Here is a 27,585-nt window from a genome sequence, read left to right as displayed (position 1 = left end):
TATAACTGGCCTTGATGTTGAAGGATTGCACTTGTACCAACCCTCTTAGGAAAGAAATGAGGACCTCTTGTTCTCATACAACATTCATATATTCTAAAAGGATGTGAGTGAATACAAGCCCAAGGACAAGCTATGATTCACTCAGGATATGCAACATCTTGGGTCTTGAATGCTTGCTGTCCTACATTGCCTAAATGCCATTACCCAGGGCTCACACAGCTTCAGCATCTTAAGAGCCAACTACTAATCAAGGATCCATGCATTCTGCCATCTGATGTGGGGAGGACTCTCTGCCTTTTCATTTACTGGGCAATAATTTTGGAAGAGCAGGCTACCCAGAGACATGCAAGACATGCAAGACATCCATATCCATGGATTGGGCCTTAACAAAAGTTTTTAGGGATCTGTGGGTTAAATTCTTCCCTTGTCTTCCATTTAGATAGACAGTTCTAAGATCTAGTCAGCTCATTTGGCCTCTGAAAAAATGTGGTCTGAAACCAAGAAATCAGTCATTTATTACAAAAATAAGAGAAAACAAAACAAAAAAACCAAACAGAAAACAAAAAAACCCACCGTTTTTCTCACGTGTTTCTTACTTCTCTTTTGCCCTTTTTTACTCCAGGAGATCATGTGCCTCCACAAAGTTTAAACTTGCAAGTTTTTCCTCAGATTCTATTTTCTAGAGAACCTGACCTAAAACACCAATCATGTACTTTCTCAAAAAATGGATATTTATGAATAAATTATAATCCAAATAATAACATAGAACAAAGAAGTAATTAAAATGTATCTTGTCATTACTTATTGTATTTAATTGGTCTAAAGCAGCTAATATACCTGTATTTAATCCAAAAAAATTTAGGAAATCAGTCCTCTATAATTAAGATATTTTGTTTTTCCTCCTCTTTTAGAATCTATATGCATTTTAGGATCTCATTCTCTCTCTCTCTCTCTTTCAAAATAAGACCACATCCCCTCTTCATGCATTAATCACTAGGAGAAAAAAATGGGAGCCCCAAAACACTGAATTGCTGTGTTAGCATCACCTCTCCTTTGTACCCTTAAGATGCACAACCCTGTCACTACTGAGCCTATTAGTAGTAACTTCTTGATAAGTGGCCACAATAAAGCTGGTTTCTCATTGCTGAGACTCTAATTATCATGTGGTCATTCACATCTCCTTCTCTTAACGTATTTTCCAACTGTAATCAACTTTGAAACCTTTCACTGTGCTTTCTTTTGAGAAGAAGAGCTGGTAAATAGTGAATTTCCTTACAACCTGAATATATTCTCTGAAAATTTCCTTTGTTTTCTTGTTTTAACTGAAATGTAGCTTTTCCCAGGACACTGCTTCCCCATTGTCTTCCCAGTGTTGGATGTTGTTACATTCACCCTCATATACATGTGTTGCCGGATAAACTGGGGAGACCACAAGCCCAGAGGCCTCGACCCAGCTCATGCTAAAGATGTTGCTGAAGATTCTTGTCTCCTTATGAGAAAACTCAAGGACAAACAACACAGAAGAAAAATGATACAAATTGGAAAGTTTATTAAAGAGAAAGTACACCCTCAAGATATGAGAGATAGCCAGAGAAAGAGCACACACACACGTGAGTTTAGGGGTTTGGGTTTCTATCTCCTACTGACAATTGTTAACAAGGGGGTGGAATATTCATTACTTTGGAACAGGATTTCTTGGAAGCAAGGTTTCAGGCCTTTTCTTCCTAATTTTTGGTCAGAGGTTTCCTGTCATGGCTGTGGCTATCTTGGGCGTGTCTGGTTTGATCTGGCTTTTTGTGAGATGCTGCCAGAAGGCCTCTGACTTTCCCAATAGCTGACCTTGACTTCTGCTTTGCTGGCCTCCAGGTATCCTGTTAGAACCTAACAAACTACCTGCTTTAATGCTTGGAATGGGGTTGGTGTCTTCTTTAATCTTCACTGCCATTTCCAGACAATTCTTTTTCTCTCCTCTATAAAAACTTCAGGTTTGAATTTTATGACATTAAAATATTTTAAGTGAAGTAACTATTATTCTTAGAGCCACTCCTTTTTATTCCCTCAAGCCTGTAGCCTCTGATTTATAGTCACTCTCTCAATTGCTAAGCCTATAACATCATTTGTGATTTCACTTTCTATCTAGATTCCAGAATAAGCAGGCTTTTCGGTTCTGTGAACACCCAGATGGTAATAGTCTCATCCCCTCTCTCACTTCATCCATTTACCTCTTCAGGCATACCCGAGACTTGTCATTATTTATAAATGAAACTTTATGATTCTGATTTCCAGCATCTCACCCTCTAAGGCAGTGTTCTAGCCTATCCAGAAGTAAATAAAAACAAAGAAAGATATAAAGTTTAGAGGTAAAAACAAAAACAAAACCCAAAATTAATGTTGATCCTGATGGGGTTCTTGAGCAAATGGCTAAGAAAGAATTCTTGAGATGTTTTTGGTGAAAAAGGTGATTTCATTAAAGCATGAGGACAGGACCTGTGGGCAGAAAAAGCTGCACTGGGATTGGGAAGAGGGACTGATTATATACTTTTAAGTTAGTGGGAGTTAGAGATAGCGTTAAGTCTCTAAGGAATTGAAAGCAAGGCTTTCAGGACCTTGAGAGGTTAGATACTGTTAACACAGGGTTACTCTTAGACCCATAAATCAAAAACATGAAGGAAGTAAGGCAGCCATCAGTTGTTTGAGGAAGGTCACACTCTGCATGTTTCAGGTGTCTATCGGTGTGCTGCAAGTTGTAAGAAGATTTAATTTATGTTACATTTCTCTTGCCTTTGTTTCCCTCATCGTTTTTCCCCCGGAACTACTTTGACCCTTAAATCTTTAAAGCTGTTGAAGGCAGAAGGTCTCATCTTCTTCTTCTTCTTCTTTTTTTTTTTTTTAATGTTTATTTATTTTTGAAGGAGAGAGACACAGAGCGTGAGTGGGGGAGGGGCAGAGAGAGAGGTAGACACAGAATCTGAATCAGGCTCCAGGCTCTGGGCTGTCAGCACAGAGCCCGATGTGGGTCTGGAACTCACCAACCGCAAGATCATGACCTGAGCCAAAGTCAGATGCCTAACCGACTGAGCCGCCCAGGTGCCCCTTGAATGTCTCATCTTCTATAGCTTCTTCCTGCTGAACTGGAGCATAAAGATGTCCCTACCAATGGGTCAAGGTTGGTAGGCTACAAATGGGTGCCTGGCATATGGACGAAACTGCCACACCATGCCTTGAAAGCCATTCTGTAGAAGGCCATGCTGTACAAAGCCGTGCCTTAGTTTACTTTGTTTTGAGGAGCATGTCATGAAGGCTATACCTTAGTTTCCTTGAAGGGTGTGCCATTTTTTTTCAATCCTATGGAAAACACTAGAAAAGTTTTACAAGTGGTAATTACCCAATTTTGTAATTTAAGCAGTTAGTAGAGGGCATTGAGAGAAAACAGTAAAGATGGAAATCCATCCCATCATGATCTAAGCAACATTTCAACACATACAGTCTTTACAGCCAACTTCCCTAGGAAACAGTCCCTGTTTGGGGTTTAATTTAATCAGGTACTGGTTTCAGCCGGCTCCCAGGGGTGGTCCCATTGCCAGAAGCAGCTAGACCAGAGATGTGGAGGGGATCACATTAGACCAATGAGAAGGAAACTTCACACGGGAGTCTTAAGATTGACAGCCATGCCAGTCACTTATGTGGCTGTGTCCTGCCCTAGACATATTAGTTGGTATAAGAACAGGAATAAAGAGGGCATCAAGTTTCTGGGTCTTATTACCATTCTGGCTGGGTACTAACTTCCAGCCAAAAGGCAGGCTTTCTCCTCCCCACAGAGTAGCCACAGGCTAGAGGAATGCAGCCTGACCAATCAACAAGAAAGTGTGCCGATAAGATCATACCTCTTGAAAAACCCGTGAAATGAGAGTAAAGGAAGAAAAGAGAACGTACTCACCAAGTTTGCACCAAGGTTCAGAGTCTAGATGAAAAGACTCAAAGGACCACATAAAGGGGCCAAACTGATGCGGTTCTTGAGCAAACAGCTAAGAAAGAATTCATGAGACATCTTTGGTGCAAATAGGTGGTTTTCTTAAAGCACGTGCACAGGACCTGTGGGCAGAAAGAGTTGCACTGGGGTTGTGAGGAGTGACTGATTATATGCTTTTAAGTTAGTGGGAGCTAGGGATAGCATAAGTCTCTAAGGAATTTGAAAGCAAGGCTTTCAGGACCTTGAAGGACTAGCTACTGTTGAGATAAGGTTAATTTTGGTCTTTAATAAATCAAAAACATTAAGGAGGTAAGGCAGCCATGTGTTGCTTGAGGAAGGTCACACTCTGCATGTTTCAGGTGTCTATCAGTAGGCTGTGAGCTGTAAGGAGGTTTAATTTATGCTACATTTATTTCTCTTGCTTTTATTTCCCTCATCAATCCCAGTTGATGTCATTTTGTTCACAGAAAATCCAAAATAAAATCTACTACCAAATTACTAGAATTAATAAGAAATTTAGGTGATTGGATATGTGATCTTAAAAATAATCAATTTATTTTCTTGGCATTGGTAAGACTAATTAGAAAATACAGTAAAAATAATGCATATTTATAGTAACATAAACATAAATATTTAAAAAGAAATTTGTAACATTTATGAAGGAAGTTTATGAAGAAAATGTAGTTTTATGGAAAGACATTTTGTCTCTATGAATTGGGAGGCAATAAGGTAAAGTTGTTAATTTCTCCCACATTTATCGAAGTAACTTGCTTTAAGTTGTACATCTCATAAAAGTTGTCCATATTGTATCTACTTAAATTGGATCCCAAATTTAGTCAAAAGGCCAGAATTCCAATAAAATAATGAAAACAGTGGTTTTGAAAAAACAAGTGGTAGACTATCAGGAGACCTGGAGTTAGCACCAGGATTGTGATCATGAGAATTTTATCAGTGGTGAAAAAATACAACCCCTTGAGAAGAACAGTACATCTACTACATTTCTATTAGTTTCAGCTGATTTTTTTTTTTTATTACTCAAACAAACTAACAACTCAAGTTATCCAACAAGTAAATACTTTATTTACTTTTAATTTAGTGGCCATAGGAAAATAAACTTTCATTTCATAAAAAAAAATGAAATGCAATACCATGATTTCTTCAGGAAAACTAGTAACATCCATGCAAATTATCCTTTTAATATAAAGGAATTCAGTCTTCATAGTTACAAAGCATAAATGATTAGTTTACTAATATTATAATGTCTTCCTTTACACTTTTTTAAAAAATAATCAGTTCAGGTTGGTAAGAAATTACGTGCATTTTTGTCATGTTTTATTTACACTGCTATGGAATATACATGCAGGGAAAATAAAATATTAAGTGATACTGGTTTCAATTTAACATAGTATAACTCTTGTAGATGGATGATGTAGCCATTATTTAAATAGGTAGAATAAATGAATATTTCCATTCCTAAAAATGGGGTCAAGCTCCATATATAATGTATAATTTTTAATATTGCAAATGACCAAGTCATTCCTTGGCCAGTTTCTATTCTCCATCAATATTATGATGTAGCATCCTAATAAATCATTACTTAGACACTGCTCTGAAGATATCCTATACTAATGCGTCATCAGAACTACTGTGATAAAAGCAGCCCTTGTGGTGGCACATTGGTCTGACTCATACACACCCATTTAGAACATACTTGCGAAAATTAGAAAGGTTTTTTAAAGAACCCAAATCAGCAACGTGCATAGATGATAAGGAATACTTCATGTGCAACTGCTGTACAATTATTCATGCAAACAATAGCTGAGTAGAGAGATGACTGTATAAGGGCCATTGAAGAAAAGTTCTCTATAGTGTGTTTTCTGAATGAGTCACATTTAATTTTTTTTCATTTTAAATATTACCAGGAAAAAAAGAATAGAAAAATTTTCACTCAGAATATTTCCTAAGGCCTCAAAGTTTCTAGCACCTAGGAAGTCTATTAGATATAAGATAGTTGACTGATTCATAGATTTTGTTTCTTCTACAATATTTAAACAAGTTAGTAGATCATTTGTCAGTAGCCGAATCATGATTCAAATAGTGGTCAATCTAAATCCAAAGCCAATACTTGAAATGATTACTCCCTAAAATCTGTCAACAGCGTCATGTAAAGAAACATAAATTGCTTCTGTTTTGTGCTTCCCAATGGAATTCTTTATTAGTGCAATCTCTGGAGGACATTATTAAATCAACTATCTCAGCTTATTAGAATCTCAACTACTTGCTTAATGAACTTGGAATATAATAAATATCTTTGATTTTTTTAAAAAAAAAATTTAAACATTTATTCATTTTTGACAGAGAGAGAGAGAGAGAGAGAGAGAGAGAGAGAGAGCATGAGCAGGGGAGGGGTAGAGAGAGAGGGAGACAGAATCCGAAGCAGGCTGCAGGCATCGAGCTGTCAGCACAGGGCCGGATGCGGGTCTTGAACTCACGGACTGCGAGGTCATGACCTGAGCGGAAGTTGGATGCTCAACTGACTGAGCCACCTAGGCGCCCCATTATCTTTGATTTTTAAGTAGGCTTCTTGAGTGGTAAGAATTAGGGGAATATTCACATGTTATCCTTTCTGCTTAGATGTCCCATCTCTTTAGAGATACTGCTAGCAAGATTAAAGGGTAATAAATTTAGGAAATTTGTCAGTTTTCTGAGAGGTTGATGCTAACCAACCTCATAGTAGATCTATTCCCTCCATTATTCTGGTAAGTGCTTGCTTTTTGGTTGATGAAAGATTGTCTAAATCCTTCCTTCCTTTACTTAAAATGTTTTTGAAACATTTTCTATATGCCACTAAACATTTTCTATATGCCATTTTCTATATTTCAGTATATGAAAAGCTGAGAATAGCAGAATGGAATGAACTTGGTTCTTTGCTTAAGGGTCTCACAGTCTATAGGAAGGAACAGATAAATAATTCCAGAAAAGTCAGAAACTATAAAATGAACACTTAAGCATTAATTAATACAAAGACTTTTGCTTTCCAAAGGTTAAATTCAGATTTTTTTGTAAATAAAATTATCATATTTTTCTTATTTCAATATCAGACATTAAGTTTACTGTTTCAAGCTGGGTATTTTTTTTCTACTGTAAGAAAAATCTAACTTTTACATTTTTGATAACTTGGTCCTAAATTTCTACAAAGATATTAAAACATTATTGTATTTTTTACTATTACTATAGGATGTAGTATATTCACCCATAGGAGTATAGAAACTACCTCCATAGGATAAGGAAACAGACAAAGACTGGTTACCTTTTTTCAGTTTACTTGTTCTTCTGCTTAAGCTGGTCCCTATTCTGTGCTTGGAAATAACTAATCCAAATGTTTAAACTATGTTTTTGCTGCAGTTATTTTTGTTACTCTTTATCTTTAGACTTAGTTCCCTATTCCACTCATGTCCTTTGTAGTCCCTTCCACACACAGCAGACAAAAATGCTAAAGTGTTAAGTGAAATTGTATGAGGGTCCATGGCTCACTATCCTCCACCATTTCCTGTATTGCTCAGGTTAAAGCAAATACTCTATAGTGGCCTCAAGACTCCACGTGACCTCCTATATCTCTAACCTCATCTCCTATGATGCATTCTCTTGCCTTCAACATTCCAAGAATACTCCCCACTTCTTCTTCTTTCATTATTCAAAGTAAACGTTTTTCTCAGTGCCTATGCCCTTGCCATTCCTTTGACCAGGGAGAGGATATGAAAGAAACTTGGTAGGAGTTTTCCATAATCAAGTACTACCAATTACATATTGTGAAACAAAAAACACTTTTCTAAACTAGCAATTAAAAAATAAATAAAGTTTCATAAACTATACTAGGGAAAAGACAATTATTTTTCTGTCTTTTAAGAAAATTCTATAAAATTTTTAATCAGAATAAAACATATGCAACAAGTGTTTTATTGGTTCAACATACAAACAGTAGAGAGTCAAAAAATGTACAGAATAAGTATTATAGAAATGCATCAGGCAATTAATTATAAATATTATAAATATAAATTATATCTACATGCAAATCTATTCATAACATTTAAATTCATAAATATAGTATGCTACTTTTCTGGATTTTGACATGTCTGTTATTTCCAGCTTACTTAAATTTATAACTGGCTGTGATTTATTTTCTCTATCTAAAAATTTGTTTACTTTGTGACTAATTTTGTGTTATTTTTCTTGGAAAGAATTTCTATAATTGCCTGAACTTCAAATCCCATGACCCTGAGACCTACCCTGCTTTTAGCCCACACAGAGGCAGTAACAATCCTTTCAATTCCTTTTTAATTAAGGTTCCTGAACAGCCTAAGTAAAAAATGACCCTCTCTCACTTGTGTGCTTTCTATCTCACCCCTCATTTTCTTTTTCTGTTACTTTTATATTTGAAAATCCTATAAATCCAATCTATGGCATATTATTGGAATTGAAGCTGAAAAATACTTTCATAAACTGTGTAAAACTAACTTAGAGATAAAAGGCAAGAAAGAAGCCCCAGATATTCTAGCCATATTTGTTTTCGAGAAAAAATGAACATGATGTAAACATATCATCTGTTTCTTCCCTTAAACCTTACTGTCCATATTGTGCTATATTTGGCATAGTAGTCACATGTATGGTTAAGATTTTAGAGACAACACATTTATCTTTTTCTTCTTTGTAATACTGACTTTCCTAATAATTGCCAATCATGTCTTCATATTTCGCCAATTACTTTCAGAGGGCACAGAGTTCTAGTCAAAAGACATTTTTTTTTTTTCAGTGAAACAATGTGTATACTATTTGGCCCTTGGTTAAGAGGCACTTGTATGGTCACATTAATCAAGCCCAATTACTTCATAAAAGTTTCCATGCTAAACCTCCCGAAGAGAGAGAGCTAAAGGAAACAGGAATTCATTCAGTGTCAATATATTAAATGTTTGCTTTTAATTAAATGTTGTGTCATTTAGCATTTGTGGAATGAAAAATGCCATGGCAAGTATAAATCAATAAAAATAAATAATTTTTTTATTCTCTCACAGAATGCTCACTGATAAATTAAATAAATATGAACTAGAAATAAAAGCTTAAAAACACATTTTGCCATTTAGAGTAAAACCAATCCATCTGGCCAATGAGAAAAAAGTTTTTTTTTATATTATTTATTACAGTTTTCTAACAAATTGCTGCTTTTAGAATTTGACTCAGTGATCATAAGAAATTAAAATGTTGCCATGATATCATATTATACTGATGCTTTGCTATTCCCTCAACTCTTATTTGAATAAAACAATAGTTCAGCTATAACAACGTGCCTAGCTATGATTTAAGTTTAAAATTCATGTTGAGAATTTTATGCTAATATCTACTTTTTAATTGGTTTGCACTATTTTTCTTACTTCTTATACTGTATACAATGTTGAACTTTACCCAAGCTATTGACTTTGGAAAACACCTATGGTTAGAGAATCCCCCTCCCACCACCCTTTTGTGTTCCAGAAAATGACTCACTACAAAGAACCACCCACATTCATAAGACTTGGATAAAACTTTACCTGTGACAAGGCCAGACATGGTCCCTCTAAATTCCCATTTGTCACCTTATAAATTATTAGATGAACTGTTTTGCCACTAGTTATCAGTCAGAACTAAAACCAAAGTTAAGGATCTTCTTCTTCCCCTGGGATCCCTGAACTTTGGTCCGCCCTCAAACTGACTCACCACAGAGCCTTTCCATAAGGGCCACTCTGGAGCAAGTGCCTCAGCATCAAACATTTTTTCATATAATTTCCAATTATACAACAGTTTCCTTTTACCCCTCAACCCCTAGTTCTTTCTAGCCTTGTTTACTCTCTATAAAAGAAAAACCCTTTTGCCCAACTCTTGTGAAACTAACAGATCATATTTCAGAGTGTTCTCATTGTTCTTTTTCAAATGAAGTCCCTCCTCATCCAAGTCTGCATGTATTATTAATTTAACTTTATATAACATATTTACTTTAGAATTCTGTGAAGGGTATGTGACGTCAAACTTAAAAGAAAAACAGCTAGTTATTTATTCAGGAATAGGAGGGAAATCGCGATTTGAGACATGCAAGATATGGCCAAACCATAGGCAAGCCCAGAGATCAAAGGAGTGAAATACTACCTTATCAAGAATGAAGTTGTGAAGAACTGCTTTGAATGAAAATCCATTGGAAGAAAAGGAGAGTTCAGGGTAGTGAGAGTTTCTTATTGGCTGACTTGCGGTATTTCTTATTGGCTGTGCTTGTTGCTAGGCAAGGAGAAATTCTTCCTGCGGTTGGAGTACTGAAGCCTATTTCTCCCTGTTGGGAATGTGGCATGCCCCTCTTGTCTGGGTCTGCAATTGAGGGGAAGTGGTAGTGTGTAAGAGCTTTTCCTCTGGCCTCCCAAATCCATTTCAAGCGAGGTTTCCTTTATTCAGTTTTACAGTGGGGACTAAAAATCCTTGTACAATCTTTAAATCTCTTAAATTTCTTGAAAATGAAAAGTTAAAGAAACCAAAGTACCTTTTTCAGTGTACACATTATAGACCTCTTGGAACTCATTTTATGAAACTGATAAGTTGATAATTGCTGAGGGAGAAAATACAAAGAAGTCAGTTTAAAACATGGCTCTTGCTATTTATTCAGCGTCTGTGTAAAGACATTGATGAGCGGAATGGTTGAAGCAGGCTTCTTGGAGAATCTCACCTTAGTTCTGGACACATTTGTAGTACAGGTTCTCTTTTCTCTTTTGTATATTTGTACATACAGAAAGAGCACTCAAAAATCATGACCAAATGATTGAGCCCTTATATCCCATCCTGAGCTAAGAAAAGGGTAAGGCTCTGCACTTCGAATGGGAGAAATACAATTCAGGAAGGAAAGAGGAGAAGTTTAGTAAACAAAGTTTGTCCTGCCATGCCGATAAGTTTCTTGGGTGGAAAAGTGATATCTGATACTAACTCTAGTCCTGGTACAAGCTCCCTTTCTAATGTAAATTTCCCTTAGAGAAAACAGTAACTTCTATTCTGTTTTCAGAACTTCTGTGTCTGTAGTTTCTCAAAATAATCAGCTCAAAATAATCCCATGCCAAATAGCCAAGTTTTGGGGAGGCATATTCTACTACCTTTCATTAGTTTCTTACAAAATTAAACACACTCTCCCATCTTACCATATGATGCAGCAATCATGCTCTTCGGTATTTACCTCAAAGAGCTGAAAATTGTGTCCAAACAGGAACCTGCACACAGAAGTTTATAGGAACGTTTTTAATAACTGTCAAAGCTTGAAGCAGCTAAGGTGTCCTTCAGGAGGAGAATGGATAAACTGTGGAATATTCGGACATTAGAATATTATGCAGCACTAAAAAGAAATGAACTAAAACCCCATGAAAACACATGGCGGAAACTTAAATAGGTACAAGCAATGAAAGAAGCCAATCTGAAAGGCCACATAGGGTATGAGTCCAACTGCCATAGTTCCACCTCATCTGCAGTTTCCCTGTCCGAAGTTTCAGTCCAGGAGCCAAACCTTCCTGATGTATAGGTGGAAAGTTAGTAGTAGCCAAATGCTGGGTCTCAATGCCTACGTCACTCATCTCACTTCATCTCGTTACATAGGCATTGATCATCTCACATCATCATCAGAAAAAGCATGAGTACAACACAATAAGATATTACGAAAGAGAGAGAAAGGGAGAGACCACATGCACTGCACATGTTATTTTAATAATTATTCTCTTTTATTATTAGTTATTGTTCTTAATCTCTTGAAGTGCTTAATTTACAAGTTAAACTTGATCATAGATGTGTATGTGGAGAAAAAACAGTATATAGAGGGTTCTGTACTATCTGTGGTTTCAGGAATCCACTGGGAGTCTTGGAACATACCCCCAAGATAAGGGGAGACTACTGTAAATAAAATTTTGGAAAAGGCAAAACTATAGAGACGGTAAAAGATCAACGGTTGTCAGGGGTACATAAGGAGATAGGATTGAATAGGCAGAGCTCAGGGGATTTTTAGGGCAGTGAAAGTGTTGTGTATGAATCTATAATGATGGGTACTTGTCATTACACATTTGTCCAAACCCATAGGATGTACAACACCAAGAGTGAGGCTGTAGGTAAACTATGGACTTTGGATATTAATAATGTGTCAGTGTGGGTTTGTCAATTGTAACAAATGTACCATTGTATGTGTAGTGTTGATTGTAGGAGAGGCTGTGCATGTGTGAGGGCAGGGTATATATGGGAAAATCTCTGTACTTCCCAGTTTTGTTGTGAACTTAAAACTACTGTAAATTTAAGTCTTTAAATATGAAAAAAATCAATTATTTTTAAAGCAATAGAAATAGCAAAAAGTTCCAACCACTGCTATGATTATAGAATTTGTATTCTATGTATTTCTTAGCTACAATTTGTTTTGAAATATAGGTGATTTTGTTATTGTTGCTGTTCAGAGCACACATGGTAGATGCTAGGGAGATTTTCTTTAACACAAACCAGATAAAAATGTTCATTATGAAAAAAATTTAAAGGAGTTGTTCAAATTTGAAAAGCTTTCAAATGTCACACACAGTTTACATGAAATCATGAAAGGTGATTTATATTTTGCTATTGTTACATCACTAGTCACTTTATTTTCTTAAGAAAACAGGATGATCATAAAAGCAAAAGATCTACAGGCTGTGACTGGCAGACAAGAGGCAAGTTGACAATGAAAATTTGAAGTGGAAAGCAAACGGAATGCCTGAGGCTAGGTCCCAATAATACCCGAAGTGAGAAATTTCAGAAAACGTTATTTAATATAAGCATGCCAGGGTTGAGAGCCTCTAGAGGTATGCTTTTATGTCAGGCTTGAGGTACTTCCCCAGGGAATTCCCTAGAAAATTTAACAGTATTTTAAAGCTTAAACTGGTAGTCATTTAACTCAAATGCCCCTAAGCCCCTAAGGGAAAGGGAAATTTTAGGAATCAACTTGTGCGTAGTGAAAGGAGACTCAGGAATTAAAACGTTGAAAGTTATTCAAGACAATCTAGCCCTGATCATTGCTCAATACATACTTCTAATTAAATGTCAACAGTGGCATTCCAAAACATCTTTGTGGGATATCAAAGCATATAGGGACAAGGCAAGAGGTTGTCTGGCCAGTGAAGGGTAGTAGAATATGCCACTCCAAATGCCATCTCTGTAGGCCTGCAGCACATGCTAAAATGAACCACTTTGTCACGTTGATTATTTTGAGCTGTAGGCAACTGAAAAACAGCAAATGCAGGGAGAGGCTTTCTCTGAACTCCCCTTGTCTGCCTAAAGACACATCCTCCAAAAGGAACTCAAATGTCATAAATCCCCTCTGCAGGAGATTCATCAACCAGAGAAAACTGACTTTTATCACAGGAGAGGAGACTAGATGTCTGCACCACACCCTGACGTACTGTCCCAATCTATTCTACCTCCCATCTATTCTAAGGGCCTATTCATCTTCTCTGAAAATCATTCACTCTTCCCTAAGAAGCCTACATCCTTCTCCCTTTGCCTCTTAAGATAGTATTTAAGCCTGAATTCTAAGCCACCTTGGGGAGTTACTCATTTTCTTCTGCATAATTCCCATGTACACATGAGGTTCCATGTTAACAAACTTTTGTTTTGTGGTTTTGGTTTTGTTTTCTCTTGTTAAGCTGTCTTTTATTACAGGAGTCTCAGCTAAGAACTCAGAAAAGTAGAGAAAAATTATTTCTCCTTCCCTACACCATCAATCATATTTAAAATCTAAAATTCTAAAAGTTTATTCACCATTTAAAACCAAATGTATAAGAAGGTAGAGAATATGAGAAAAGAGAAACACATATACCAGAGAGTAATTTTTTTAACCATACAAACACAATATTAAGTACCGTTGAAAAGAAGAATTGTAGTGAGCCATTTTTGTATTTCTAAGAGCTGCAAGCTGAATAAAAGTAATGTGAAACTATTAAATGAGATGACCTGACCTGCTAAAAGCAATTTAAATCTCACTAAAGGAAACATTCAGCACTTTTCACATGTAGATAGAAATAGTTGTCTTCCAAAGGGTCAGTTATGTTACAAAGACTAAAACATATGGGGGAATATCAGAAAATTGCCCTTTGGATACTTAATGGAGAACATTATAAATGACCTTGTGCCTAGCGAACTGAGTCTGAAAAGATTCAATCAGCTGGCACTGGTGAGCATAATACAATTTTTTAAAACTTTAATACCTAGTTATTTTCAGCCAGAAGGCAATTATTTTTTTCCTGGTAGAGTAGGCATTTTGTGGATCCTGTTTTAATTTGTGACTCCAGAATATATCAGTTTTTTGAATTCCAAATTTGACCAAAACCTGTCATGAATAAATACATTGATATACTTACCCTGAATATATCATAGCTTATACATAGAAATATATATGATGCAAAATTATTTTGTTTTGTGTCAAGTAATATATGATAGTCTATAATTCAAATTATGAGAAAGTAGTGTTCATTAAAAATTTATTCTAAGGGAAAGGTTAAATAATGGGTTGTAGTTGTAAAATACATAATAATATAGCTACTCAGGACAAGAATCAGAAGGAAAAAAAAAGAGCAAGAGAAATGAAAACATTTCTTGACAAATACCTATTTCATAGTGGATCTGCAAAGCTAATTGTGAAAGCTTTCTTCATCTACATGAAAACAGCAAATATCAAATACTGGGTTTCTCTATTTTACATGTCCTCATATTTTATGTATGGCAAAGTATGCAATGTGAAATACATTTACCCCCTCTGAGACATGTCTAGCTCTTTCAAGTACAAATATGCATCCTAGATTATGTTTCTAAAAGTGTTTACTGTTTTGAACTGATTCATGTGATATCTTAAAACAAATGTCACTTTATTCAGGATACCAGACTATAACCTCTTAAGGGCAAAGTATTTTGTACATATCCAGGAGATGTGGGACACAGGAGGCATTCAATATTTATTGGTTGAATGTAAACAGTATATTAATTAATTTTAAAATATGTAAAGATTGTCTTATAATATTAATGTTTCTATTTTTACTCTGAGAGTTTATCTGAGAAGATATATCATCATGTAATAACAGAAAAAATGAATTAGGATAGTTTCACTCCTGATAATTATTACCTAGGGGACATTGGGCAAGTCACATAGCCATTTGAATTTTAGTTTCCTCATTTCTAAAATGTAGTTTGTATTTATTTTTTTTAATTCTATTCTGTCTTCCCTGGGTTCTTATGGGTATATGTGTAAAGTTACCTTTTAACCAAAAGCTCCAATATTTTTTGGAGAAAATACTCAATTTGAAGATCTTTGAAATTAAAGCTTAAAGTACAAAATTTTTGAAAATCTTCATTTTTTATTGCACAGAATAATTACATCTATGTGTTATGTAAAATTTCTTTTTACCAACTATGTTGCCTGGTATAATTCTGAATGTAGTTATTTATTAAAAATATGCTTGCTTGGCATGTCTTCGAATGTTTGCCTGAGATTCAAAAGGCTGTTTTAAAACTAATTAATTTTATATACTTTCCCACATTTTGCCTCATCATGACTGATGTATTTGATAGCAGTTCCACAGTTTGAAGAAATAATGCCAGATAAAATTCTAGTGTTATTATTCTGCCAGGTTATTTAGTACATCATGTACAAAATCTAACATTTTAGTTCCTGAAGTAACTTATGTAACCTTACACCCATAAACTTTTTTTACAAGCATAAGTACATAGAGACAAGTACATATTCATTCTCTTAGTTCTGCCTTTAAGTGACTGTATTCTTCACACAGCCCTGTGATTTTCTTTTATGAACTGCTATCCTGTTTGATTCTTAAAGACTTTCATACACAATAAACTTATTTGTTCCAAAATTTAAGCATGCTTTTGTAGGAGTTCAATGGAAGGGAAGATAAATGTCTGTGTTGCAAGAACAAACTTATCCATATCTCAATGAAACCTTAAAACTCATCAATCTGAACAAAAACATCTTCCCCTCCCTCTATTAATGGTGAAGCTCTTGGAGGCTTGGAGGGGGTTTAATTATTGCACGGCTGACTAAAACAGTACATTTGACTAGTAATTATTCATATAATTATATTTGTTGAGTATCTTCTGTAAGCCAGACACAGGGCTAGCTGACAGGAGTAGATTGATAAATGAAAGAAACCTGATCCCTACCTCAAATGGTAACCCATAGTTTCCTGTAAAAGACAAATAGTATGCAAAGAATTAAACAACTAGCTGTAACTGTAGTAAATTCTATAAAGGACAATATTACATGCTTAGAAAATGTGTATTAGGACCATATGGCCTAGTCCTAATAGCAGGGAAAGTTTTCGTGGAAAAGTGGCATGTAAATTAAGATTTGGATTGATTCTTATTTTGTGATGGAGATTATTACAGATGCTTCTTTTAAAATGATATGTCATTTTCTTCCTCGGTTTTAATTTTTCTTTTATCCAAATTTAGTTATAAATAAACAATTTAAAAATATTATTATTTAGGTAAACCTTTAAGGATGCTATAATACTTTACAAAAGCATTAAAACCTCCATTCTCAGGAGCCGACAAAACAAAGAAATTTAAAAAAAGAGGCAGATAAACTGCACCAGATTTGGTGTATCATTACAGTGATGGACTTGGGAAATATCCTATTCCTGATTGTGAATCTAGACCGTTAACCAATACAATGATTCAATGATAATAATCAGCAGAAAGACCATAGATATTTAATAATTGACTCATTTAAATGTGTGCACCATTGGGGCGCCTGGATGGCTCAGTTAGTCAAGCGCCAGACTCTTGATTTCCACTCAGGTCATGATCTCATGGTATGCAAGTTCGAGCCCTGCGTGGGGCTCTGTGCTAATGCCACCCTGCTTGGGATTCTCTCTCTCTCTCTCTCTCTCTCTCTCTCTGTCTCTCAAAAATAAATGAATAAACATTAAAAACTGTGTGCACCATTAACTTTACATAACATTTAAGATTAATTTTTCCTCTTTATCCTCAAACTTAATTCTAGTTCCTGAAACGTGTGCATCGTATCTGTTTATGTAAATTTTATTTTACATAAATAAAATAATAACATACATAATAAAATAAAAACAATTTTACAAACATCTGTTTATGTTTGTAAATTGTTCTTTGCAGAAAACATACATTTTCTACCATTTTAAGTGGATTATATAGTTGTACTGTCTTTGGATTTGTTCGTGAATGGTTTATTATGTGTTTGACAGTTTATATCCTTAGGACTATATGTTGACTTCATGTATTTAACATGAAAATCAAAATATTAATTATTTTATTTATCTAATTAATTATTTCATCACATGGATTTATTATATTCATTAAGAATTTGAACTCACTAAGTATGAATTAATTGGAGTTAACATTTGGATAATTTGCGAATCAAATTGTTTTATTTCACATGCTTTTTATTTAAGAATTTTAATTTTACATTGAAAGCGCTGGTGAAAAGCTTAACTTTTAAAATTAATTGATTTGCTATTATTTTAGAATAATCCAACAGAAATCATTTTTTTAATTTTGAAAGCCTTCACATAATTAATAGCTTTAGCTAATGGGCACGAATGACTAAAAATGGTTTTTCAAGTAAGTGCAGCAGTTAGGTGAGAAGACAGGAATAGCTTGAAGCACATTTGCATCTGGACGGAGAAAAAAATTGATTCATATTCTCTGCACTTGTTCTAATTCCTCATTTTCTCCTCCTCCTATATGAGGTTGATTAAATTATGCCCTAGTGACAAATAGTCTCTTTAAGCCGTCATTCATTTAATGGGATAAAATAGTCCTAATAAGGGATATGGGTCATTTGTCATCTTCTCCAAACTCCCATCTGTGTGAGGGGCTGTCCCATAGGATCTGCATGCTTGTGAGTCCTTGTGATGAAGGGAAAGTGCAGGGTGGGAGAGGATGCTGGTGGATTACTCTTAGGTGGCTGACGGCATTATTAGAGAATATCAACGAATATGGTCAGGCTCTGTCTCAACCCTAAGACAGAGGAAGTCTCTGATCAAACAATCCATATGTTTGGGGGCTCTGCTTTCAGACCAATGGACTGGGAGCACTGCTTTAGGAGTCAAAGCCATTTGCATGGATTTGAGATATGATTTTTAGTGAGTGGAGAAGGGTGGATTCAGTGCTTAGTTAGAAACATACTTAAGACAATAAATAGGAAAAAAAGGAACACAAAGAATTAGATAAAATGAGAGGAGATTCTAAAATCAATGGCAAATTTTGATGACCTATTATGTTCTCTGAATCAAGTCCAAGAGATTTTTTTTTTTTAATTTTTTTTTCAACGTTTTTTATTTATTTTTGGGACAGAGAGAGACAGAGCATGAATGGGGGAGGGGCAGAGAGAGAGGGAGACACAGAATCGGAAACAGGCTCCAGGCTCCGAGCCATCAGCCCAGAGCCTGACGCGGGGCTCGAACTCACAGACCGTGAGATCGTGACCTGGCTGAAGTCGGACGCTTAACCGACTGCGCCACCCAGGCGCCCCAAGTCCAAGAGATTTTTAACTCAAATTAATTTTCATTGGATGTATACCATATACAAATAACTAATAAGCATACATCTATAAAACAAACAAACACAAAGCATGAACTCTCCTGGAGTTTATGATCTGCAGAAGAAAGCATACTTACAGAATAATCATTAGGCCAGAGTAAGAGCTATAGAGATTTACGCAGAGGCCATAAGCTTCATGATTATAGGAAATATGTCTCTTTGGTCATCAGTGTATCTCCAGGACCTGGCACTCTTTGGATTTACAGTGATATTCACTGAGTTAAAATGAAGATATTTGGGACACATTGTGATACCAAACTTTATACCATGCTAAGGAGTAATAGTAGGGCTGGGGATGGATATAAGAGATGGTACTTTTTCATCTTTTGAATATACAGTCAATTCAAAGGTGGCTTCTGAAGGCTTGACTGACACTGCCAAGCCCCCGTTAATGTCTGTTGTGCAGGATACTGCATTCGTGTTGACACATGCCTTCTTCCTGTCGTGTGGTGTCACTAGAGTAATCCCTGATGTTATTCATAGCCTTGAGCTGACTTCTTTCATTTGTGGGTTCGTAAGACCACTCCTTTACCATATTTGGCTACACACTTTAATATAGCTCATAAAAATTCTAATTTATCTATCAATTTTATACCAATTTTTATAACAATTTTACTAACAACCTCATTTTTGTTAAGTCCAATTGCTCAAGCAAATGTTCTTGAGCAGGAGCTGAGAGAAAAGCGAAGTGATAGAATCAGAGCCTTGCAGAACAATACGATCTGAAATCAGATGTTCCTTTGCATCCTCTTTGGTCTTGGGTCCTTCCATTTGTGTTGTTTTATTTATTTATTTATGTATTCATTCATTCATTCATTCATCCATTCATTTTACTTTTCCAGGACAAAAATTATTTATCTTGTCACCATGGGTGGGCGATAGATGGTCCATGAACACTTTGAAAGATACATAGAGATTAATATGAATATTTTATGAGGAAGAGTAGACAAGGATATTATAACTTTCTCAGGATTTCTGTGATTCGAAATTTAAGAAGTAAAAGGAATGAAGGAAGAAGTAAAGGAAGAAAAGGAAGAAGGGAAGGGAGGAGTGGTCCAGAAAACAAAACAGCCACAGAATATAAGAAAGCCTATACAGGATAAAGTAAACATTTTAAAATATGATGTGATCAGTTATAGCAAATATCTCCAAGTTTTAGCTAAATCTCAAGTAAGAAGGTTATTTGTGAAATTTAAAGCAATTTCACCAAAGGTGAGAGGAATGTTATTGAAAGGAATTTAAAAATGTAAGTTATTATATCACTTTAAAATATCCCTTCAGTCACTTTTTATTATTAAGAAATAGTTTAGTTATGATCAGGTAATTCCCATTTTTTTGTATAGGAAAACAGCATTTTAGAAGAGTTTAAAAACTTATTCAGGATGTGTATGAAAATGTAAAGCCAGAAACAGAACTCTAGTCATGTGACCAGCAATTTCTTACTCATATCACTACAACTCTCATCCTGTTATTACAGTTAAATTTGGTTTATTCACATTTTTCTTTGGTTTAATTCACTTTACTTAAATTCACAGTAACTTTCACTATTGGGAATGTGTGCCAAAAAACAGTCCACTTTTTTGGCTGTACCGATATGAACAGACTGCTTCTTTGATAAAACAGAACAAATCAAAAGAAAAAAAAAAAAGCACGACTTGATCAATGTACACTTGGGAGAAGTTCACAGTGCACAAATATAACTTTAAACCAGGTATTCAAACTTGTACAAATGAAACCTCAGTAGCATTCACTCCATTGAAGATAAAAATCAATAAAATATGTTTAATCTGGAAGAACTGTGCCTCTTTGATTGTGTTACTTCAAAAGGTGTTGAAATTATGCAGAAGCAACAGTTTCATACATTTTTAAATATTTTCAGAAGTTATGCTCTGGGATTATCTGTTCTTCTTCAGGTTTTTTGAATCATTATCCAAAATGTTTAGTAGTTTTCATCTTTCATCCTCCTGCCATGACAGTTACTTTATGACATAGTTAGACACCTGCTCCAGGCATGGCTTTCCTCATGAGTAAGCTGACACCTAAGAATTATTTTAAAGGTAACAGGTAGGCCATCTTTGTTTAAAAAAATATCTTCATTCCTTGTGACAAATACTTGGATTCCATTAAATCATTTACTCAAATTAAACATTGCTAGAAATGAAAACTGATGGGCACATTTACAAATCATTTGTCCACTAGCATGAAAGAGTACACGTATTTTTCCCTGAAAATGTATCTTTTATAAGAATTAGGAGGCCTGGCATATGTGGAGAATGGGGTTGGAAGTTATTTCAAGGTTTAGTGTGTTTTTGAAAGCTATGAGGTATCAATCAGCCACACACACAGACACAAACACACATACACGCAAAGTCCACAAGACATTACGTGGAACAGGAAATAAAATGAAAATGAAAACAGAATATGAACCGATGTTTTGATAATCTTATTATCATTTTATTAAAATTTTTCTAGTCTCCCCAAACTCCAAGAATTCGTTTCTTAAGAGCAATAAGCAATATCAACTCTATGGAAATAAGCAGGAAGTCAAGCATAAAACAGACTTTGGATACACCCAATTTGTCAGCATTAATCCATTTTTATATAACTTTGTCAATTTAACTCATACACAAGATTTTTCAGAAGCTATAGAGTTTGCAATCCACGTTACCCTCACATTCTTCAGGACAGTACTGCAACACTGGTGTCATACCCCATTCTTTTTCTACTTCAGGGTTATCTTTATTTGGGTGTAATACCAGGCAGGAATGCTTTAATCACAAGTCACAGAAGAACTGAGTAACAGAAACTCATGATTTCCTCATGTAGGGAAGGAAAAACAGTTTTCCCTCACTCTTTTTAATTCTTAGCTGTGAAACCTATAATAAAACCAGATTAACAAGAGAAAAGCAAACAGAAGATTGTTAACATGTACACCTAATGTATACACAGTCAATATCCAGAAAAGAACAGGTGTAACTCTCTGAAGTGACTTACATTTAAGTTTAAATATCATCTTAATAAGGACAGGGGGGTGGGAGATGTACATAGACCTCTTGGGGGAGAGTAAATGATTTTTAAGAGACACAAATCACCCTCAGAAAGCAGATGGGAGATATGATGGCTTGTGACAAAGTCTGTCTAAGTGTGGTGTCCATTTCTGGTATCCTAGAAGCTGACTATGATGAGAGTCAATCTTCCCTGGTTGATGAAACTCTTGAGGAGGGGATTTATGACAACTTAGTTTCTTTTGGAGGATCTGTTTTTAGGCAGATAAGGGGTATTCAGAGAAAGCCATTTGCTCCATTTTTTTAAAGTGCCTACAGCTCAAAATAATCAGTACACCCAAGCAGCACATTCTGGGGGTGGGAGGCACATTTTCCTACCCTTCACTCACACAAAATTTTCAGGCAGTTGTTTGTAGTTTGGATGCAGCAGCCTTGCGAAGTAGTTAAGGTACCAGATATCCCGTATGTGTTTATTCTGAAATCCTCAGAGACTTGAAATTTGTTCTATTATTTCACGATCACATGAACATTGTAATTATCCTCTGTTATTGCATCCTTAAATCGTGTTCAAAGAGAAGAAAAAAAGTGGACTGCAGAAATTAGTTATCCTCATGATATGCCTGCTATCAGAAAGCAATAACTTCCTACAAACCACTCTCTATGCCCTGCAGATTTCCCTTTATGCTGTATTTGCCAGAACTTGGTCACGTGGCCACCCCTGGCTATAAGGGAAAGTGGATACATGAATATCTGGTAGAGGAGAATGGGCTTACTATAATTGCTCAAGATTCATCAAGATATATCCCTGTGGTGAGGGAATTAGTGACCTTAAATGAAACGGCTTTAGTTGGCAAGGAAGGGGAGAGAGAGCAGCTTAATGTTTACCACAAATGAATATAATTCTTTAGAGGAAACTGATGGTTTTCCATTCTAAATATTTGTGATATATTACTCTGTTCTCTTGAAACAAATATAAAATATGAATAAATACATTGTCTCACTAAAATTTCAATGGTAAATAAAGCTGACCTAGTATTGAGGCTGTGGCAGGAGTGTTCTGCCATATCACTCCATCGCATTCCTTCATGGAGTTTTATTTCTTTGAGATGAGGAGACATCTGGATATATGCATTTCAACCAAGAAAGGAGAATGGTATTTATTTGCACCTACAATTTGTCAGCCAGTAAGATAGTAACTTGAACATATGTTTCACATTTAATTCTCAAAATAATAAGTTAGACATTTATGAGCATACACATTTTGCATAGCAATAAATTGAGATTCAGAAATGTTAAGTAATGCATCCTTATGTAATGTTTTATGAGTAAAAACATCAACAGACCTTAGAAGAGTTTCAATACATGAGTTCTTCTCACATCATTTGGAACACTTTCATATCACTGTACCAGATTTCACATTAATAGAGATTGTTTTCAGATCACACGTTTAATGATATCTGCTAAATGAATTAAGGTACGATTGGATATTGGTGCATAAACAAATATGAGCAAATAAGAAGATACGCTCCTTTGTTTGTTCATATGATAAATGACTTTTGAGCATGTAGTCGACTGTTTTAAACACTCAAAATACTAAAAGCAATAAAAATATATTTGATAAAATCCCTTTTCCAAAAGGCCTTCAGGTTAGAGAGGTAGACAAAGGGCACTGCCATTTTTCATAAATATTATGGAAGGTATGTTCTCATGGTAGCATCAAAACAATGAGAGTACCTTCTAAGCCTGCCATGTGCTTCTTGGTTATTTACATATCTGAACAGAGACAGCTCTGTGTGTGGCAAGGATGGGGTGGGATGTGGAGTTGCAGGTGGGAGAGGGCACTATAGTGGTATGTCCTGGCCATGGCAAGAATACTTGAAAACAGAAAGAGGCTGGAGATTGCATGGTCTAGAGACCAAGAAACATTAGGATTTAAGTACTGCTCAAATATAACTAGTACAAATGGGGATATGAGTATGGACAGGCATAGACGATCTAATACACTGTGTAGAGATTTTGGACTTTTATTTTTCAAGGTTATGTGAAATCACAGGAGTGAGCTCTATTATACTTGTTTATTAGCTAGATTATTCCTGGTGTTTAGTAGAAAATGGATATGTGGTTAATAAGAATATAGGCAAGGAGACCAGTTGCAGAAAAGTAGATAAAGGCTGTTGAAAATGACATGTGTGGGAGCGCCTGGGTGGCTAAGTGGGTTGAGCATCTGACTTCGGCTCAAGTCATGATCTCACGACCTGTGAGTTCAAGCCCTGTGTTGGGCTCTGTGCTGAGAGCTCAGAGACTGGAGCCTGCTTTGGATTCTGTGTCCTTCTCTTGCTCTGCTTCTCCCCTGCTCATGTTCTCTCTCTCTGTCTCTCTCTCTCAAGAATAAATAAACATTAAATATTTAAAAATAAAGAAAATGAAATATGGGGGTGGATTCAGAGAGGGTAAAATGTCTAGATATAGGAGACTATCTCCACAACTCTATTATGCTTATATTTATTACTATTTTAAAATATGTGTTATATGTGAGTTTATAACTCTACACTCTAGCACTGTTGTTGTTCTTGCATTAGCCCTAGCTCAGAGTTCCTGCTCAGGATCCTATGTGTGACTGAAATATAAGCAGTCACATCTTCATTAAGTTCTGAAAAATTCTCAGCCTTTAACTCTTGTAATGTTGTATTTCCCTCATTCTGTTAGTCTGAAATTCCTGCTCCACAAATTTTTGACAGAGATATTATGAGGCTTTCTAATCCTGCAGTAGATTTTCATAAGTATACTGTGATAAGCATTGAAATACCAAAATTATTTTTTAATTGTCAAGCGGGTAACTCTTGAAGAGGTGTATATTTTGATAATTTCTATTCTTCCCCTTTATGATAATATTAGGTCCCATATAATTTGGAGAGAGGTCTAGAAGAGTTAGCGTTCTAACTTTTATTAGGAATTGGATTAACACAATTTCAGCGCTTTGTAACATGTAAACAATGGGCCCTACCATTATTTGAGCTTCTGCATAAAGGATATAGATCACGAAAATCTGACCAGCTTCATGTCTACTTGCCTGGGGAAATAGTTTACATATATCAGAGTTGTGTTATTAGTGTGGTCATCCATTTTATTCTACTTGGGTCTAAGACCAAGTGCTAGTTCTGAACTAGTGCTGAATGTGTGGGTTCTTTTATAATCACATATGCAAATTTATAGAAGTAATTCACAACATTTCAAGTTTACAAATATCATGTAATCAAGATACATACAGATTTCTCTACTCGGAGTGAATAATATCAATCCACACAATTATTATAATGAAATGTGGTTTAAATAGTATCCTCCAGAAAAGAGTTTCCAAGTGCTATTACTTGATATCCACCAGCACCACTACTCAACACCAATACTATGTGCTTCACCAAGCCATGTGGTTTTAGGGTTAGAACATTCACCCGACATGATTTTATTTTTGTGAGTGCCAGACCCCTTTGCCTCTTCCTGAGATTTCTGTAATTTTCTGCAACCATAGGAAGCTTGGTATGGTTTTCTTTTTAGCTCTAATATGTTTGCATATAATCTTTTGGTTTTCTGGGTCACTTATATTTTTCCCAGCTCTCTGGGCCTAAGAGCTAGCAAGAAGCAACCCCACTCCCCAACCTCCCCACACCCATACACACATGTATTTTCCTTGAAAGCCTATAGAGCCAGGGGCATAGTTTCCAACCACTGAATTAAGTCCTCTGTAATAGCCACTATTCTCTAGTAGTACCTGACAGAAAGTCGATGCAAACTAGCTCAAGTTCAAAATGAGATTTATTGGTCCACATATCCAGGAAGGGCAAAGGTGATACTGAGGTTGAATGGAACTGGAAAACTGAATGTCTTCAAGATTCTCTCTGCATTAGTCTTTTATGATTTCCTTCCTAGGTTATTTTAGCTGTATTTTAGAGCAGTCAAGGCTATCTGCATTAGGATATGTTGCTGGTAGTTCTGAATTCACACTAACAATTTCATGGCCTGCCAGGAAAAACCTTTCCCACTAGTTGTACTCACTAAACCTCGGAGAATGAATCAGGTATTCTAGTTTGGATCCTGTTTATCTCCTGAATTCGAGAAATGGTTGGCATTTTTTTAACAGAATAAGAATGGACGACACGTGAGACAAACCACACAAACACACAAGTGCACACACATGTGTGCTTACATGAGTTCAAGAAATCTCCAGCTCCATACTTCCAGAAATTATCAGAGCTTCTGTGTCATCACCTTATGTTCTCTGGTTTGGTTTTCAATTTTCATTTACCTTTTGCATGCTGTAATACAAGTATTATAAAGGCTGTCTGTGGTGTGGGAACTTGTTTTAATAAAACATACCTTTCAGGAATACTGCTCTTAATATTAATGCTTCCTCAAACAATCCTTCCCTTTTATCCTATCATCTGTTACAGTGTCCACGTAAATACAAAAGAGACTTCACTTTTGCCTACTCTCTTATTACTGACATTCCTACATACAAGGGTGCCAAATATAGCTGTGCAAGTTGGAAATGCCACATTTCTAGGGGGTGCTATTTACCTAGAGTATGAAGTAACTGGTTTCTCCATGAGTTCAAATATAATCAAATATTTATCCATTGTTATTGAAAATTGTTTAGTACAAGAATATAATCAACTCCAAATGTTGGGTATTTAAGCTTTCTATTGAACATTCTTAGCCTTTGATACTCATGATCTCAAAGTAAGTTAAAAAGTTATTTCACTTATTGCCCAGTATTGGGTCTCTCATTCTTATAATATGCCCAAGGTTAAGGTCTTACACTTGAGTTCTTGGGTCATACCTGTTAACAGATACAAACCTTGTAGGAATTAATATTAAAAGTATGAAGGCTAAAAAAATTCTTCCCAATCTTTCTTTATTTTCATAAGGGATAAAGGAACAACCAGTATCATCAGGAAATTCTACTAAGGCTGTGTTCACTTTTCTGTATTTCTGAACATTCAGTGAAACCCTGGGGATTTAAACATGAGTAGTGTTTTTGCTTTGTTTTATCAGCAACCTCAATATTTTCCAATGGCACTATAAAGCTAATAAGTAACTCAAAGAATACTCTGGAATATTTGTTTTCTCTGTTGTTATCATTTTCCTACTTAATAATGTAGCTTTTGGTAATTAGAACGTGGTGAAGATATGCACCATATAATTATTCAAAAAAGTTCTAGATTTGTACCTCAAATATACCTGTATAAAGTTTTCTGATCCAAAGATTAGATAGTTCCTTTATGTTTAAGAATTAGCCTCTTCAGGGCGCCTGGGTGGCTCAGTCGGTTGAGCGCCTGACTTCGGCTCAGGTCATGATCTCACGGTCCGTGAGTTCGAGCCCCGCATCAGGCTCTGTGCTGACAGCTCAGAGCCTGGAGCCTGCTTCAGATTCTGTGTCTCCCTCTCTCTCTGACCCTCCCCGTTCATGCTCTGTCTCTCTCTGTCTCAAAAATAAACATTAAAAAAAATTAAAAAAAAAAGAATTAGCCTCTTCAAAAAGGTCAGATATTGGCAAATGTCAGCAGGTATATCAAAGGTGTTCAACATCACGACTCATCAGGGAAATGCAAATTGAAACCACAATGGGCTATCACCTCCTACCTGTTAGGATGGTTATAATCAGAAAGATAATAGATAACAAATGCTGGCAAGGATGAAGAAAAAGAAGAATTCTTATACACTGTTAATAGGAATGTCAATTGGTACCACCACTCTGGAAAGCACTATGGAAGTTCTTCAAGAAAGTAGAATAGAATTGCTATGTGATCCTGCAATGTCACTTCGTTCGGGTATTACATCTAAAGGAAACAAAATGTCTTGAAGAGACATCTCTTATGTTGAAGTGATATCTCTACTCCCCTGTTCCTACTCAATTGTTCATAACAGGTATGGTATAACCTAAGGATCTGTTTATGAATATACCAA

General features: G+C 35.6%; 1 long non-coding RNA gene across 2 annotated transcripts in view; it reads right to left on the bottom strand.

The window, feature by feature from the left end:
- The window catches only part of LOC109264176 (uncharacterized), a 97,476-nt gene that overhangs the window by 27,421 nt on the left and 42,470 nt on the right, over window positions 1–27,585 (bottom strand). Inside the window, exon 3 of one of the 2 annotated variants that reach the window (XR_002078628.2) lies at window positions 22,815–25,934. The exons of the other annotated variant lie outside the window; for it this stretch is intronic. This is a non-coding gene — a long non-coding RNA (uncharacterized LOC109264176). Of the gene's footprint in view, window positions 1–22,814; window positions 25,935–27,585 lie in introns of those variants that run through there. 2 annotated transcript variants of the gene reach the window in all.

This window comes from Panthera pardus, unplaced genomic scaffold, assembly GCF_024362965.1.
Source record: "Panthera pardus isolate Hobbes unplaced genomic scaffold, ASM2436296v1 HiC_scaffold_1, whole genome shotgun sequence".
Lineage (NCBI taxonomy): Eukaryota > Metazoa > Chordata > Mammalia > Carnivora > Felidae > Panthera > Panthera pardus.
Note: the sequence above shows the minus strand (reverse complement) of the source record. Positions and strands in the feature narration are given on the sequence as shown.